At 45.3% G+C, this 17,135-nt stretch overlaps 1 protein-coding gene across 1 annotated transcript in view; it reads right to left on the reverse strand.

Moving 5' to 3' along the window:
- Nucleotides 1-17,135, reverse strand: part of auh (AU RNA binding protein/enoyl-CoA hydratase) — a 28,893-nt gene that overhangs the window by 6,796 nt on the left and 4,962 nt on the right. The gene's annotated exons all lie outside the window — the stretch shown is intronic.

A 17,135-nucleotide genomic window follows, 5' to 3' on the forward strand; every position in this document is an offset into this window, starting at 1 on the left:
CACCTGGAGGGAAACCGGCAGCATGGTCCCGGCCCTCTGTCCATCGGACATGGGGACGTGGCACGGCAAGCCTCCCTGAGTCACGCCTGGCACCTGTCGAGGACACGTCTTCGTTGGAACTGTGAGCTGTACACCTGTGAGCCTACTAAGCAAACAGGCAGCTGAGTCACAAGATGGCAGGCTTCATGTCTAATCAGAAAAGCATCCCACAACTGGGTGGAGCCCTCATCAGCAAACATAAGAGTTGACGGGGAATAAAACAAGAGTAAGGGAGGCCGGCGAGCAGCTGGTCCATTGGTACTGGTGATGTTATTCTACCACCGGTGTGGAGTTCATGCATGACTCACAAGAAAGAAATAGCCTTTGTTTTCCGTGGGTCTACTTTGAAGAATAGACAAAATGCGACAATGCCACGATTGAGACTTGCACAATCACAGGGTATAAAATGCTGTTACACCCCTGTTAAGTAGCTACTTCAAGGTCATACAATATGTAACCCACAGCAGGCTGACATGAAGCATGACGACTCAACACACGAGCCAACGCACGAGTTTTGCTACCCGACAGTCCATCAACAATTCCTGGGAAATCAAATTCTGAGAAGAAAAGTTCCAGAATTGAAGTGCAGTTTCTCAGTGAGCCACGGAGGTCAATGAGGCATCGTGACCCCAGTACTTCCAGTGGCCTCGTATTTAATTCATTCACACACACACACACACACACACACGCACACACACACACACACACACACACGTACACACACACACACACACATATACCCCTCTCCCATACACACATGCACACGTACACACACACACACACACACACGTGCACGTGCACACACACACACACGTGCACACACACACGTGCACACACACACACACACACACACACAGGCTCATACCCTTGGAACATCTGGCTCAAAATGGGAGGGGAATGTGTGACCATCTGAATAGCTGCGCTATATTTCTCAATCAATTCAGCAGAAATTCTGCAGATCTACACAGGATGACAAACATAAAACTTCTGGATCTGGACGCACTTTTCCAGCGCGCGTGGCAGTGGAGCTTCCAAACGACAGCACACAGTAGCGGTTCAATTAAGTGTGTAATGCTCATGTTGGCACCACGTGTCGCTAATCCATTATCTCAAGGCAATCGGAAGAATTAAAGCGATGATGGAGACCTTTGGGCGTGAGAGAAAAAAAAAAAACACACTCTGACAAGAGTATTTGCACACACACACACACACACACACGCACGCAGCTTTTGCACTGCTGCCAGGAGTTCCTGGGAAAAACACCAGTAGAGGTTACAGCGTGGGAGGCTATACAGATGTCACTCAAATAAACAGAGCAAGAAATTAACTGGAATATGCCTGGGTTGGTCCGCAGGGGTAAAGTGTGTGTGCTCAGGTTGGGTTGGTCCGCAGGGGTAGAAGGACAAAGACGCTTCTAGGTGAAAAACTACATGTGGAATACTGCCACCACATCAACCACCTAACTAACCTAACTAACGTAACACAGACTGGCATCAGCACCTAACTAAGCCAACACAGACTGGCATCAGGGCAGGTCAAGTTCAGGATTACACTTAATGTGCACCGGCAAAGCTGGAACTCAAGCTGTAGCACACACACAAAATGTAAACCTAAATTATACTGCAATCATGTAAAGCATCACACCATGCTCTGGTCTCCATGCTCTGGTCTCCATGCTCTGGTCTCCACCATGCCCTGGTCTTCTTCATTCACTGGTCTTCTCCAATCACGGGGCGGACTCGTTAGCATTGTGGATCTGAATCACGGGGCGGACTCGTTAGCATTGTGGATCTGAATCACGGGGTGGACTCACTGCATTGTGAGCATTGTGATATAGGGCATTTGGACTCGTTAGCATTGTGATATAGGGCATTGGACTCGTTAGCATTGTGATATAGGGGCATTGGACTCGTTAGCATTGTGATATAGGGGCATTGGACTCGTTAGCATTGTGATATAGGGCATTGGACTCGTTAGCATTGTGATATAGGGGCATTGGACTCGTTAGCATTGTGATATAGGGGCATTGGACTCGTTAGCATTGTGATATAGGGGCATTGGACTCGTTAGCATTGTGATATAGGGGCATTTGGCCTTAGTGCAGGTCTACGCTCTCCAAGTGCCTTTCTAGGTCCCTTATGTGTTTTATCCATTCATTCAAATATTAATCTAGTTGCTGTGTTGTTTTCAACTGCTTTATCTTTCTATGATTGTATTTAACCAAACCACTGATAGCATCAGCCACCTCGAAATGACTCTGGTCTATAGGCTGTATTGGCCACACCATATTTACACCAGATACTTGCTTATGCAAGTAAAATGACAGTGAAAGTAAAATGTCCTAAATAATGATTTTCCTCAGAGCATAAAAACACAACATCTTAAAACAGTGTAATGCAGTGCAACGGTGTTGAAAATTAAGTCCTTAAAAAATGTCAGCATAATTTGCTGCTAACAGAGCGGGACACACTTAGACATCGCCGGGATAATTCACATGATCCATTCAGCAAAGTGTCCTCGGCTCCTTCAGGGGCCCCTCCAGGGAGGGTCTATCCATCTTAATCACACCTTCATTCACGTCCCTGACCATCACCGGAACAATTAAGACACAGAAACGGAGGAAAAAGAAAAGGAAAAAAAAAAAAAAAAGCACAGAACAAGATGGGGGCAACGGTTGCTAAGGAATATAATTTACAAAATGTGCACGGCAACAACAACCACCACAACAGCAAAAACATGCTCGGTGTAGTGTGTTACATGCTCGGAGTAGTGTTACAGTACATGCGTACGTTTCCAGAGAGGGAATGGAAAAAAAGAGAGACAGAAATGAAGAAAGAGTAACAGACAGCAAAAGAAGAAATGGTCCATCTCTACTCAATCTCTAGTTAGGGGCCTTACTCAATCTCTACTCAATCTCTAGTTAGGGGCCTTACTCAATCTCTACTCAATCTCTAGTTAGGGGCCTTACTCAATCTCTACTCAATCTCTAGTTAGGGGCCTTACTCAATCTCTACTCCATCTCTACTCAATCTCTAGTTAGGGGCTTTACTCAATCTCTACTCCATCTCTACTCAATCTCTACTCCATCTCTAGTTAGGGGCCTTACTCAATCTCTACTCAGTCTCTAGTTAGGGGCCTTACTCAATCTCTACTCAATCTCTACTCAATCTCTAGTTAGGGGCCTTACTCAATCTCTACTCAATCTCTAGTTAGGGGCCTTACTCAATCTCTACTCCATCTCTACTCCATCTCTACTCCATCTCTAGTTAGGGGCCTTACTCAATCTCTACTCCATCTCTAGTTAGGGGCCTTACTCAATCTCTACTCAATCTCTAGTTAGGGGCCTTACTCAATCTCTACTCCATCTCTACTCCATCTCTACTCCATCTCTAGTTAGGGGCCTTACTCAATCTCTACTCCATCTCTAGTTAGGGGCCTTACTCAATCTCTACTCAATCTCTAGTTAGGGGCCTTACTCAATCTCTACTCAATCTCTACTCCATCTCTAGTTAGGGGCCTTACTCAATCTCTACTCAGTCTCTAGTTAGGGGCCTTACTCAATCTCTACTCCATCTCTACTCCATCTCTAGTTAGGGGCCTTACTCAATCTCTACTCCATCTCTAGTTAGGGGCCTTACTCAATCTCTACTCAGTCTCTAGTTAGGGGCCTTACTCAATCTCTACTCCATCTCTACTCCATCTCTAGTTAGGGGCCTTACTCAATCTCTACTCCATCTCTAGTTAGGGGCCTTACTCAATCTCTACTCAATCTCTAGTTAGGGGCCTTACTCAATCTCTACTCAATCTCTAGTTAGGGGCACCAGTTCTTTCTGTTCCCTTATGGTCAAAGCATACCAAACATCAGTGACGATGGCTTTGCACTTACCAATGAACAACTGTAGAAGCCAAGGATCTTTCACCTAATTCTGTTGAGACCCTAACAGACGATTTGTTGAAATTCAAGTTTAATCTTTCTAATTGTTCACTGAACATCACTTTAACCAAACCCAACCCCTAACCAGAAATTGTAGACTAATTGTAAACAGAGTTTCAACAGACAGTTTGTTTATAATCTGAGCATCTGTAGATCGTCTACACTACAGGACACCTTCCAAAGAAAGTCAGACCTGTTATGTACCCAAGCACAGACAATGGAGCGTTCAGACCTGTTATGTACCCAAGCACAGACAATGGAGCGTTCAGACCTGTTATGTACCCAAGCACAGACAATGAAGCGTTCAGACCTGTTATGTACCCAAGCACAGACATTGGAGCAGATGAATAAAGCAACACAATATTTGACTTGCGACATCACTTTCACATGAAATGCAATCAGCCTTAAAATATTTGACATGGTTGCACAACAACCAATTACCCAAGTGCTTTGATGGTGACTGTTTACAAATGGCAGTTGCAGTTGCAGTTGCATAAGAGACCGATGTAGCAACTAAACTCTTCTCTGTTTGACTCTTTGGCTTGTGTCAGCTTCAATCAACTCACTCTCTCCCTCTGTCTCTGTCCGTCTATCTCTCTCTGTCCGTCTCTCTCTCTCTCTCTCTCTCTCTCTCTGTCTGTCTGTCTGTCTGTCTGTCTGTCTGTCTGTCCGTCTCTCTCTCTGTCCATCATTCTCTCTGTCTGTCTCTGTCTCGTGTCCGGTTGCAAATTAATTATTCAAAATCCAAATCTAGGGCACTAGCTGACTGCATCTCTTATCTGCGCCCCGACTGATTAATAAGTCAATTCAGGTTAATGGCGCCTACAGAATCAACAGCAGGTCTGTCTTTTATAGTCTTCCACAGCAGTAAATACACAATACACCATCAGCAGTTCTGTCTTCAACAGCAGTCAATACACAATACACCATCACACACATCATGTCAACACACAATACACCACCACACACATCATGTCAATACACAATACACCACCACAGACATCATGTCAATACACAATACTCTACCACACACATCATGTCAACACACAATACTCTACCACACACATCATGTCAACACACAATACACCACCACACACATCATGTCAATACACAATACACCACCACACACATCATGAGGCTCTACCAGGCAACAAGTCAGAAGACTTCACTGTAGGAGATCTGTTACTGAACATCAGCGTCCAAACACACACACACACACACACACACACCCCTGCAGACGCCTGTGGCCAGAGTTCTGATCTTCTTGTGTAATACTGGGTAACATGTTTGCTTAGGAGAGATTTTGCAAGACATTCCAAGAAATTGTTGCATCAGATTTGCAAACTTTTTTTTTGGCCGAGGGCATGATGAGACAGAGATAGACAGCGCGAGAGGGAGAGAGAGAGAGAGAGAGAGAGAGAGAGAAAGAAAGAGAAAGACAGACAGACAGACAGACACAGAGAGCGTGGGCGAGGGTCGGGGGGGGTGGGTGGTGGCTAGACTAGCCGGTTCTTGATAGAGTGAGACACCAGAACCCCACAGAACCACCAGAACCACCCACCCACGCTGAAGCGCCGCTGCCTCGGGTTGTGTTTACAAAGCTAGCGAAGCGAGCAGAGCCCGCTCACATTCCCAGAACAGGTCAAGGCGGCAGCAGCAGCAGCTAACACGCATACACACACACCCATGTTTGGCTACACACACACACACACACACACACACACACACATACCCATGTGTGGCTACACACACACACACACACACACACATGAGAAGAAGAAAGAGGGTTTGCCTGACTCCACAGAGCAGACAGGCGTCACATCTACAGATCAGGGTTTTTCCTGCATAGAGAAAATTTGGGCGCGCGCCTAAGCCGTTTTCCCGAGCGCCTACAACAAATCCCGAGCGCCTAAGGCACCAAAAAAAGTCCGCGATAAAAAATAAATTAAAAAAAGCTGTCATTCATGGCGCAATTCAGCTTAATGGTGTTTTGAGCCCTCACCGTCGACTTCAAGGCAGCAGCTTGTCCCACCTCCCACCCCCTGAGCCAATCATTGAAAAGAGGCTGCTCCAAGCTTGCCAGTTTAGAGAATACTTGGTTTGAATTTGAGATTTGAGCAAGCAACTTAATGTAGCTAGCTTTTAGCTGTTTTAAACCAAGGCACTTCAAAAATGTTGTTTACAACCTGCTTACAAATCTGGTTAAAACCACTAGTGAAGGTGTTTTAGAATAATATTAATGCCATATACAATAACTGACTTTATGTTAACACCACTAATTAATGTTAGCTGTCTAATTATGTAGCGCAATGCTAGCATGCATCTACCGTAATTTGATTTTTAACCAAGGTAGCCTATTGTACTGCAAAATATTGATCGCGACCTGTTTACAAATCTGGTTAAAAAAATAAAGGTGACCTGTTATTTATAGATATGAATTATTTCGCTCAGGTGGTGGGATGCGCCTTCATCACGCGTGCAATGCATGTTCGAATATGGTCTCAATAGTATGGCTACAGCCGAAACCTCGTTCTGTTTTGATCAATAGTAATCGAGTTGATAAGCGGGTCTTCTTGTCTGAACAATACGCAACTGTGAGGTGCGCGAATGGACAGAGCGGCCAACTGCCAATCACTCAACTTGCGTATGGATCCTGACTTCATCAGTCGGCGGTGATTTTGATCATAACATTCCATTTTCAGTATTCATGGCTTTCAATGTATTACAATATCTGCTATGTTGAGGACCTACACAGGTGTAGGCTATTATTTGATTTGTTTACAAGTAGAACAAGTAGGCTACCAGTAGACCGCGGGTCCTCGGAAGAGGCAGACAACCGCATTGGTTTATCAATGAAAGCTCAGCTCGTTCGGAGGAGAGCGGATATATTTGTGTTGCATCTCGAATTAATATTATCATTGATAAACCGGTGCGGTTGTAAACTGTCGTTCCGCTGCGAGGGCCAGCCCGACGTGCACGAATACACCTGTACAAATGCAAATGAAATGTCCACTCAAAATGCTGACAAAAGTTTGATTTCCAACGCAGCCTCCATCGGTGGGCCAATAGAAGTTAAACACACTATTAAACATATTTGTGGACAGTTTTAATAATAAAAACAAAAATAATGGTATGTAGGTTTGTATAATAAAAATGAATAGTAATAATAGATAAACTTGATTTTCATAATTTGTGTGTTTCCATTTCTGACCACTGGTTAGTTCTAGATTCTATTGATATACATTTCAGTAGTTTGCATATATATGTAAAGAGGTAAACCTTAATAATCTTTGAACCATACATGATAGCACCATGGGGCTTGGACTATTGTCAATCTATTTGAATCTAAAGTGGAAGCAAAATGATTTCCTGAAGCATATCCTCATTATTTATGAAATGGTAAAATGTAAGCTACCAGGTGACATGGTAACACAGACTGCGCACGCAGCGCGCACATTTTTTTTGGAGCACCGAAGACCCATTTTGACCCAGGAAAAACCCTGCAGATGCCTTCATCTCTCTAGACAGAGCTGCGTTTCACGGGCGAGAGAGAAAGGGAAGCACACGCTGATTTACACGGGTGAGATCACTGGGAAGGAATTCACTGTTGGGGAGAGGAGAGGAGGAGAGGAGGAGAGGAGAGAGCAGAGGAGAGGAGAGAGCAGAGGAGGAGAGGAGAGGAGGAGAGAGAGCAGAGGAGAGGAGAGAGGAGGAGAGGAGAGAGGACAGAGGAGAGGAGAGGAGAGAGGAGAGGAGGAGAGGGAGCAGAGGAGAGGAGAGAGGAGGAGAGGAGAGAGGAGAGGAGGAGAGAGAGGAGGAGAGGAGGAGAGAGGGGAGGAGGGGAGAGCAGAGGAGAGGAGAGGCGAGGAGGACAGAGGAGAGGAGAGGAGAGAGGAGGAGAGGAGGAGAGAGGGGAGGAGGGGAGAGCAGAGGAGAGGAGAGGAGAGGCGAGAGGAGAGGAGGAGAGAGAGCAGATGAGAGGAGAGAGGCCCTACACCCGTGGCTGAGGAAGAACTGCACATTTTTTAGGTTAAATGTAAACCTCTCGGGAACGTGAAACGCGTTCCAGGGCAAGCAGCCCCCATGTTTGCACACACAAACACACACACACACACACACACACACACACACACACACACGGTCTTCTTGCTCATACATGCACACCCAGACACACACACACACACACACTGTTACATAGTCCTGGGTTTCTGGTTGCTTCCTGCTTTGGTCTGTGCGGTTTTGCTATAGGTGGAGACTGGGCGTGGTCCTGTGATTACTGGGACCGGCCTACCCGGATAAAAGCCACGCAGTTCCCAAGATGGACGCTCGCTCTCGCCTCGCAAAAGAACAGACGCTGGCACACAACCTTTATTATAATCGATATACCGTTCCCTTGAACTCTCTGTTCTGACAAATATTCCGGGTATTGTTTCTTGTGACGTGGGTGGTTATTTTCGGCACTTTATTAGTGGTAGTTAGTTAGGGTAGGTAAATAAGTTGGACATCGGAAGACTCACTTTTTGTTTTGCCTGTCTCGTGAATTGTACGTCGGGCACGGGAGCCAGGCAAGTTCACACCACCAGCACAGTAAGCGTGAGGTTTTCTTTTTCTTTTTTTCCTGTCAGTCTTCTAACCACCTTGTTTGTCCGGGATTTTGGGGCTTTCTTTGATTGTAGTAAATGTATACTTTTGTAAACTAAACCCAACACTGTGGCTTCGTTTTGTTAGGGTCTCTGGTTTGGGGGGATTCGTAACACACACACACACACAGAAACACACACACAAACACACACACACACACACACACCAGACAAAACCATGTAAACACACAGGAACTCACACAAACACCACCATGTGCAAAGGTGTTACAGACAGTCCCAGGTCATCTCCTGCTCCAATACTGCCCCGGCCAATCAAGTTTCTGCACAGGAGTGATGTCACATACACACGGTCTTCTTGCTCATACATGCACACCCAGACACACACACACACACACACACACACACACACACACACACAGTCACTCTCTCCTCTTTCTCAGAGACACCGACACCAACACCGACACACACACTGTTCATGTGGAGCTCAAATAGGCCCTGCAGCAGCTAGGGGCACAGATTCCTGAGGGGGGGAGACGGACGGACGGACGGACAGACGGACATGTCCACCTCTGCTGTTCTACTAAGAGTCCAGTGCATCCACCCTGCAGAGGAGCTGGTTACCTGGGCAAACTGGGCCACACAGGCTTCGGGGCCACTCAGTGTGCAGGAGCACATGCGGTCCGGAAGGATCCGGTCCAGAGCTCCGGGGCTCGGCACCAACTAGATCTCCGAAGCCCCTCACACAACCGACGTGTACGATAGCCCTCCTCTATCAGGATCACACAGAGTCAGGCTGGTCTGATACTGGGGCTTCTGTGGTGTACGGGTCTGATACTGGGGCTGCTGTGGTGTACGGGTCTGATACTGGGGCTTCTGTGGTGTACGGGTCTGATACTGGGGCTGCTGTCTGATACTAGGGCTTCTGTGGTGTACGGGTCTGATACTGGGGCTGCTGTCTGATACTAGGGCTGCTGTGGTGTACGGTCTGATACTGGGGCTGCTGTGGTGTACGGGTTTGATACTGAGGCTGCTGTGGTGTACGGGTCTGATACTGGGGCTGCTGTCTGATACCGGGGCTTCTGTGGTGTACGGTCTGATACTGGGGCTGCTGTGGTGCACGGGTCTGATACTGGGGCTGCTGTGGTGTACGGATCTGATACTGGGGCTGCTGTCTGATACCGGGGCTTCTGTGGTGTACGGGTCTGATACTCTGGCTTCTGTGGTGTACGGGTTTGATACTGGGGCTTCTGTGGTGTACGGATCTGATACTGGGGCTGCTGTTTGATACCGGGGCTTCTGTGGTGTACGGGTTTGATACTGGGGCTGCTGTGGTGCACGGGTCTGATACTGGGGCTACTGAGGTGTACGAGGCCAGTGGGAAATTATGAGGTGGGTCAGAGGATTACTCAAAATAAAAAAGAATTACAAAACGATGAAGATTGTACTTCTCACGAAAGGTCAAAGGGTCATTGTTTTGTATGGTCAACCTCATCAACTTTTCCTAAATGAACGTCAGTCTTCAGAGTAAGCGTCAGGACTGAAGTTGTCCACCAGCGAAAGGTAGAGAGGGGAGGGCTGAACTTCCACAGCCTGCTGGATAGTGTGTGTGTGTGTGTGTGTGTGTGTGTGTGTGTGTTGGGTAGCTTCATAACACGTGTTTCATCCGGCATGTTTGCACTTCGCCGAAGCGCAGGACATAAATAGCCTGTGCAATAGAACATGCATTAAGACGCTGAGGAAAAGTGAGTTCAGCTGCGGAGTTTGGCCGCATGTGTGTGTGTGTGAGTGAGTAAGTGTGTGTGTGAGTGTGTGTGTGTGAGTGAGTGAGTGAGTGAGTGAGTGAGTGAGTGAGTGAGTGAGTGAGTGGAAGAATAAATCGGCGGTCTGCTGCCATTTACAGCTCTAATTACCAGCGTTCATCGCCAGGCAACAAGGCCAGTGGGAGGCTGTGTTCCGTATCCAGGGTGTTTTATCTGAGCTGGACGAGTTCACCATCGGCCCTCTTCCCTTCCCTCATCAGCGCTACCACTTGCGCACACGGCTCCTTTCTCTAGTTTCTGTTTACCAAAATGACTCGTCTTATCCTCATTTGATCCGAGGTGAACTAGTAGGGTACAGTGTACAACACAGTTTTATCTTCCTTATGAGAGATCAGAAAAAATGAACTTTTTACTTCCTTAATACTCACAGTTAGCCATCGGCTACTAACATGAGCTGACGATTGGCGATGAGTTTAGGATGCCATTTCTGATATTATAACTAAGCAACCTTTTCAATCTTTTTACACACAATTCACTGACGTAAAGTATTGTGATAAAAAGTCACATTTAAAAAGTAACATTTAAAAAGTAAAATTGAAACTACTACAGCTTCCCTGGTACAAAATCTTTCAGTCTAGTATGTCAAAAAAAGCAACAGGTATGTTCTCACCACATCTCTGTCACGCACGCGCAATGGTGACTGTGGATTAAGGGATAATAGTGGTTAAAAACAGACATAAATAAAAGCAAGCCCGTGTGAGACATGAGGTAGCTCTACTGAAGTATCTGGGCCAGCCCAAGAGCATCATGGGAAGCGAGCACAAACTGGGTCAGTGGTTCTGTAGGGTCGCACAGTGGAGCGGAAAAATATATTGAGCTTATTCTCTTTTTTTTTTGAGGAAGACGGAAAAAAAAAAAAAGGGTGTGAGGTCACCGTGTGTTTTCACCCGTTCGGTGCGAGACGTTCTTGTAGCGCAGTGACATTTTCACCGTCGCATTAGATCACTGACGGAGAAGACAAACCCCACCGAGACAGAGCTGGGTGTGACAGAGCCAATGAATATGCAATCTTGCTGCAGTATCTCCTCCAAAGATACTGAGGATACTCCACTGGAAGACAGAAATCACCTTGACAACTGAGAGTTCAAATGGAGGTGTAGCCCAGAAGATCAAAGTCGGCTGCAAATGTTTTTTGGCGATCTTCTGTACGGCTGTGTGGCACAAACCCACCTCATCCGATCCTCATTATTTTATCAACCCAATTACAACATGATCTGACCTCATTAAAGAAATCAGTGTAACTACTAAACTCCCAAGAAGCGTATTGTACGTATTGTAGGCTCGTCTCATGATGGTTACTAGATACCTGCATGCAGGAAGGCTGGGTGAGGCTCCACCCTGTAAACAAGGCAAACGTTTTTTTCCCTCCTCTGGTGAGAAGTAGCTGAGCAGCCGGCCAGTAAAGGTCAGTTACAGCACAATCTCACGAGGGTTTCTTGTGATACTTCCTGCCAGAAATGACTGATTTTTCTACAAGAAATGTCAAAAATTTGCAGGTTAAAACTTTGACTTCTTTATTTTTCGATTTCCGGTTGGAATTGCAATGATTAGGCCTATGACGTTTTTTCCCCCCCATTAAAACAAGCTGAAATCTCTGATCATTGATGACAGCAACCTGCAAAAAGACTTCCAGCGATTAAGACTAAGCAAAACATTACTAATATACTAAGGTACATTAATATCACATTAAAACACAAAATAGGCTACATTTTGGTAAGTAATATTATAAATCATTTATCTAGTATGACACAAAGCAGTTAGGGTAATGAAGCCAACTTTGACTGTTCTTTATTTGGAACTAGAGCGCAACATAAGCCAAGAGAAAAGTATCCAAGATCATCACACTAAAAAAGCCTATATTAAACTGCACCCAAGGTTTGAAGAGGCTATATTGTGGATACAGCAAGGTAAGCTTATGGATCACTCTTACTTACAAAGAAAACACACACACACACACACACACACACACACACACACACACACTCACACTTAGGGAAAAAGAAAGATAGAGACACACACACACAAATTGCCCTCACTATTGTGTAGGATTTGAGGGTTCTGTTTTGCCTTAACTTTTCTCTTCCTAAACATGACTCTGCAGAATGAGTCATGTGGAGTCTTAATGATGACGCGTATGGCTTGGCCTTGTTTGGATGCCGTTGCAGTTTTCATTACATTTTCGCTTACTCATGCATTGAAATATTACGATATTGAAATCGCAAGATTGGAAAGCCCAGGAGAGTTGCAAGAGATAGACACTTCCCAGTTTCAAGTGAATTTTCGATTTCAACAAAGACAAGTGGAGCAACAACATGCCGCCTCTGTCCACCCGCTGTTACTAATGTGGCTTTGGTTTTACATGAAGTATGAGACATGAATGAAATCAAATCTGCACTTGAGGCCAAACTTAAATTGAGGCCAACGCAACTCAGCAATTCATGCAGGATCTGTGGCTCAAAAAGCTAAAGAAAACATCTAATTTATTGGAATACCCACAGTAAAGTCAATGACTGTAGAATGCATTACACTACACCCTGCAGTATACGCTTACATTAAGGGTATTATTTACTCATTATAGAGAGAGAGAGAGAGAGATACAGACAGAGAGAGAGACATACATTTCATGGGTCAAGATTTCCAATACAGTAATTACACATGAAATATTAAACTGTACTGTTCTACAAAAGTGATGGATAGCAGCACAAGTGTCAGTGTAAATATTATGTCCATTATTTCAAGAACATAATTAGAAGCACTTGACAAGCCAGCTCCAGAAAATACTGACTTAAGCACAATATTTCAAATACGCAGCAAATACAGCAATGGCAAGGGTTTTATGAAATTGTCTTGTCCTCTAACCATCTATGGGTTACCCTACACTCTTCCACACATGATAGATTTGCATGGAATTATCTTATAGTATTGATCAGTATTGATCCGTCACTACTACACCTCTACCAGCACTTTTCCCATCCAAGTATCCCCTCACTATGAAACGACCACAGTGTTTTACATGAGAATGCAATCTACACTGCGTCCTGAATCTACACTGCGTCCTGAATCTACACTGCGTCCTGAATCTACACTGTGTCCCGAATCTACATGCTGTCATGAATCTACACTGCGTCCTGAATCTACATTTTTGCAATATCTTATGGGTGTATTAAAAAAAACACTCCCTATTCAGTACATATAATACACCATTGAATGAATATATAAATAATGTTATACTGGTTATACAGGATTTAACAAAACGTGTTCCATGTGTGCTCTGATGTGAAGTCATTTTTTGCCGAAGTTTTTTTCTTCAATTGAACTAACAAACAGGTGAAAACTTGATGCATAACATGACAGAACAAGTAATTAATGTTTAATCCACCACAATGCCCTGGCCAGATATGGATTCAGATGTAACCATCGTACAAAAAAAACATTGCATTGCTACGTTGTTGAATAGAAATGGAAAGTATATCAAACAGTTCCCTCAGAAACAAGGAGTGGGCGCATCAGACAGCAAACCTTTAACAGACCACCAATGTGTCATATTCACCCACGAGTGTAAATAGGACAACAAGACCAGGCCAAATCACATATGGAACATTACACACACAGGCTTATGCTCGTCATTATAGTCCACAAAGGTTGTGGTGAACATCCAATACGAGAGGTTCCCAGTGACTGGGCACAAAGGAGGTGTTGTGCTCCTTATCTTTCCTGGACAGGGACTCAAAGGCGGGGGGGGGGGGGGGGGGGGGGGACAGGTGTGGTGGATCCACTATTAACCCCTGCTGTATATCCAGCTGTTTCCTCTCTCTCTGTGTTTAAGACCAATTGGCCTTAATAGCAGGTTAGTGGACAAATGAGTTTCAGGGAAGTGTATGACACGAGGAGAGGAGAGGAGAAAAAAAAAAGAGAGAGAGAGAGAAAAAAAAAGCCCCCTTTTGCTGACGTCTTGGCACTCCATTTCCAGGGAGTCGAGGGCAGTGAATAAATCAGAAAGACCTGGCGGTGAGCCAACGCTCTGGTGACCTATTTTCAAACAAGAGAGAAAGACAGCTCGCAACAGGAGAGAGAGAGAGAGACAGCTCGCAACAGGAGAGAAAGAGAGACAGCTCGCAACAGGAGAGAGAGAGAGACAGCTCGCAACAGGAGAGAGAGAGAGAGACAGCTCGCAACAGGAGAGAAAGTGAGAGACAGCTCGCAACAGGAGAGAGAGAGAGACAGCTCGCAACAGGAGAGAAAGAGAGACAGCTCACAACAGGCTGGAGCAGGAGGGCTGCTTCACTCCACCATCTTATTTGACTCTCTCTCTCTGCCTCTCTCTCTGCCTCTCTCTCTCTGCCTCTCTCTCTCTGCCTCTCTCTCTCGGCCTCTCTCTCTGCCTCTCTCTCTGCCTCTCTCTCTGCCTCTCTCTCTGCCTCTCTCTCTGCCTCTCTCTCTGCCTCTCTCTCTCTGCCTCTCTCTCTGCCTCTCTCTCTGCCTCTCTCTCTGCCTCTCTCTCTGCCTCTCTCTCTGCCTCTCTCTCTCTGCCTCTCTCTCTCTGCCTCTCTCTCTCTGCCTCTCTCTCTCTGCCTCTCTCTCTCTGCCTCTCTCTCTCTGCCTCTCTCTCTCTGCCTCTCTCTCTCTGCCTCTCTCTCTCTGCCTCTCTCTCTCCCAGGGATCTAGGGACGGCAGCCCTTGGACGATCTCACCAATTTGCTTTACATCAAGCAGCTCACCTGCTGAGTCGATCTAATTGAAGTGCTTTGAAGAAAAATCAGGACATTTATTATCTAGTCAAGTGCACATAGATCTTTTCAGATGTTGGACTGGTGCGACTATTAAAAGGACTTGCAGATATAACGGCAGTGCACCTGTTGGCATGTTTGGTGTTCTAGAAAATAACAAGATACAAACAACTGCAAAATAAACATCTGAAGGTCTGGCTCTTGTTAGTATGCACTGGCACACCTTAAAAATACAGGCTTGACTAAATTCACGAAACAGAATTAGATTTTGTTGAATCCTTCTAATTGGGCAATTATGTTTAAACGCTTTAAATGTTAAAACATCATGTGAGACCGGTGACTGACACATTTTGTGCCACTCAACAAGTATCCACTAAAACGTCTCCCGCTACAATGGGATTTTAAATATAGTATCCACTAAAACGTCTCCCGCTACAATGGGATTTTAAATATAGTATCCACTAAAACGTCTCCCGCTACAAGCAATAGGATTTTAAAAATAGAAATCACTGAAATGGAGATGGTAATGAAGAGTCCGTGTGGAGGTCGGCGAAAGGTCAAGATCTAAATCCCTACGGCTGCTATGGCAAAGGGGGAACGCAAAGGTCACCTGGATCCAGAGATGAGCCCAGGACACGGCCAGACAAAAGCACTGACATCAGTCCAATTAACAAAGCCAATGCCCCACCCTGAAACATGGCGCTTTCCACAAATAGAACTTCCCAGAAGATATTCAGATTTCTTACGATGCACAGGGGCGATAATATTCTTTCAATTCCAAAATCATAAAGCGATGTGCTCTTGTCCTTCGGCAGGACTGCTGCACACAGACTTCATTGGCTGGCCATGTCATTTCTTCTCTAATCTCCAAAGTCCCGAGAGGAGCCGATAACAAGAGACCACTCATGAGACAAGAACGAGCAACTTTTTGGAATAAAGACCTCTAAGAATAACCAGGACATCTGAGAAACGGAAATAAATATCCTTGTCTATTTAATCCCTGCCACTTGAATGCGGCATTGTGGTGTTCCTGTTTCCTGGTCTCTGTGCGACAACTGTATTTTTAGCGTGAGGTAACCAAAGTGGTAATCTCATTTTATTAAAAAATTCCTTGGATGGGCTTCAGCCGGTGGGGGCACAGACAGAGAGTGACCTTTGACCTCTCCAACAGATCCCACTAAGCTCAAACCCCAGTGAACAACAGCTGAAGGAATGTGGCACACAGGGGTTTACCAGAGAGAGGAGAGGACAGTTCAACTGGTCACACAGCGCCTAGAGACGCACAGTTTAACTGGTCACGCAGCGCCTAGAGACGCACAGTTTAACTGGTCTCGCAGCGCATAGAGACGCACAGTTTAACTGGTCACGCAGCGCCTAGAGACGCACAGTTTAACTGGTCACGCAGCGCATAGAGACGCACAGTTTAACTGGTCACGCAGCGCCTAGAGACGCACAGTTTAACTGGTCACGCAGCGCATAGAGACGCACAGTTTAACTGGTCACGCAGCGCCTAGACACAGCTCTTGTGCTTTATCTCAGCCTTCGAGTTTAGGTAGAGCATTAAGTAACACATTTGAAAACTGGGCACAACATAAAATTGGCACTGGACTAGAAGATGTTTCTAGAAAGGGTGGTACTACACAGAATTTTCCCTTTTGTCAATCCATTCAAAGGCAATAACATGTATTCAGTCATCTAGCTACACCAAGTCATAATTGTTATAATTGTCATAATAGCTTCAAGGCTTAAAATGATTTCTTTCTTTAATTAATTAACTGGCCTCTTGGCCTATACCGACTAACATGAATTTAACTGATGAAACTATTCAACTATTCCTGTTTCCTCATTAAAATAAGAATGTGTCTCTAATTGGCCATGATGAGGAGCCTTTCGTGATCTGTGACTGCTCATACTTCTTTTGACAACATGGCACAATCATAGGATAAAGCCGACGCACACTATGTCCACACACAGGAATATTTTACTGTAAAGCACAAGATTCGGAGAAGTGAAT

This window comes from Clupea harengus, chromosome 12, assembly GCF_900700415.2.
Source record: "Clupea harengus chromosome 12, Ch_v2.0.2, whole genome shotgun sequence".
Taxonomy (NCBI): Eukaryota; Metazoa; Chordata; class Actinopteri; order Clupeiformes; family Clupeidae; genus Clupea; species Clupea harengus.